At 34.7% G+C, this 1975-nt stretch overlaps 1 protein-coding gene across 1 annotated transcript in view; it reads left to right on the plus strand.

The window, feature by feature from the left end:
• Nucleotides 1-1975, plus strand: part of Smp_138910 (hypothetical protein) — a gene marked incomplete at both ends in the record, with an annotated part of 24196 nt that overhangs the window by 6758 nt on the left and 15463 nt on the right. The window lies entirely within an intron of this gene.

The following is a 1975-nucleotide window of genomic DNA, read 5'->3' on the forward strand; positions in this document are numbered from 1 at the left end:
TACGCACAGTATGCACATATGCCAATTAGAGACTGACCAGTTGCAGTCCTAACAAATCGATGGGAAGATTCAAACAAACAATACTGAATGAATTTAAACTTCACCCCATCGCACAAGCAAGTGGCTATCAGGACTCAGTGGCCGAGTGGATAACGCGATGGCGTTTGAAGCGAGGGTACTGGGTTCGAGTCCCAGAGTGAACATCAACTCTGAGATGCAGGTACATCCAGCTGACGAGTCCAGAATAGGACGAAACGCGCGTCCTGGATTCCACTGCTAGCCACTATCCATCTCTGCTTAATAATACTTCTATTTGTAAGTTCATAGATATATCTTCAATGCTCTTTAAAATGCCAAATGTGTAGAGATTTGGCAACATTCATAAATTAAGTTTGATAGTAACTAATTATGAGTGTCGAATTCAGTACAAGAAAACTTGATCTAAAGATTTTTGAAGATTCTCCGCGTATTCAATCATCATTATTTCAGAGAGAGATTGCTCATATTCGGTAATGACATAGTGAAAATCATCATCTTATAAGTAAAGTTATCTTGAAATATCCATTTTGTTAACTCATCCTGTTAGCTTTCATATAAAGAATTACATAGTAACATTGGAATTTGGTGAGAAAATCAAAGAAGCAATAGGCTGGTAACTTGACATCAATGAATAAAACATAGTTATGTTGAACTAGCATTTATTTATATATCATGACATCCAATAAACAGTTTTGTTCTTCATCCAACTATGCTGCTTGAGGTACTTCAAATTGAGATTATTAACCTTTTATGTTTTCTCTAGCCTGTAAGATTAATTGTGTTTACTATGACGTCTAATAGATTTGCACTCAATTTGTAAACAGAATGTATATGTGAATTTATGGAGATAGTAGTATTTTTACAGCTGAATTCACGAGTCGATCTAAGCTAGACCACCATTGGTAACGTGGTAGCACTGGATGGGGCGTTTCGTCCTAATATAAGACTCCTCAGTAGTATTTATTCACGACCCCACGTGTGAGAGCGAAGACCCTGGGTCCGAGTCCTGCATGCGGAGTCATGCGTCCGCACTGATCAAGAGTCCCATACTAGACGAAACGGCCGTCCAGTGCTTTCAGGTTACAAATGGTGGTCTAGCTTAGGTCGACCAGCGAATTCAACCGTAAGAATATATAACCTTATATACGTATAAAAAGCTGTCACATTTCATATAGACTTACTAATGATAAAATGAAAGAAATTTAGTAAGTAAGTATAATATTATTATCATATAGAAGGGAACTTGTCGAATAGAGTGTGCAGAATTAAGTAATGAAGTTTCGATGACGGTGTGATATTCAATATTTCAAGCAAAATAAAATACATATTTCGTTACTGTCATTATGACTCAGTTTGAGATACGTGATTTGAATTCCCAAACTAAATATCACAACTGTTTCATTAAAAGATCGAAACCTTAACAAATAATTCAAACTATTATTCGGTAATTAGTAAATTTGATATTCGGTTAACGGTTAAATCCAGTGATATGCATTTTGTCCTATTTGTGACTCATCCACTGAACTTAATAGTCCGTTCCACACAGTGATATCCCTTTAATAACCATTGAAAACCAAGAAATATTGTACAATCATTTCGTTTAAGTTTATAATTCTGCATCAGTATACAATCATAAATAGAAAATTAGGTCAACTAGGATATTCTTAGGTCTTATGTAAAGCCTGATACCTTTAGACCTATGTTATGGAATTTAATATTTCATATTTTTAAATGTAATCAGTAATTTGATGAAATAATTGGATACCCTTTAAAATTTTGCTTTACTTTTATACCAGTCACTGTAACGAAAATAAGATATTATCAGAAGGGTTTTTGTGAATATTATAGTAATTTTGATAGTTGAGATCATGAATCAATTGAAGCTAGACCACCATGGAAAACCTGGAAGCACTGAACGGCTGTTTCGTCCTATTAT

The sequence above is a fragment of the Schistosoma mansoni genome, chromosome 6 (genome assembly GCF_000237925.1).
Source record: "Schistosoma mansoni strain Puerto Rico chromosome 6, complete genome".
Lineage (NCBI taxonomy): Eukaryota > Metazoa > Platyhelminthes > Trematoda > Strigeidida > Schistosomatidae > Schistosoma > Schistosoma mansoni.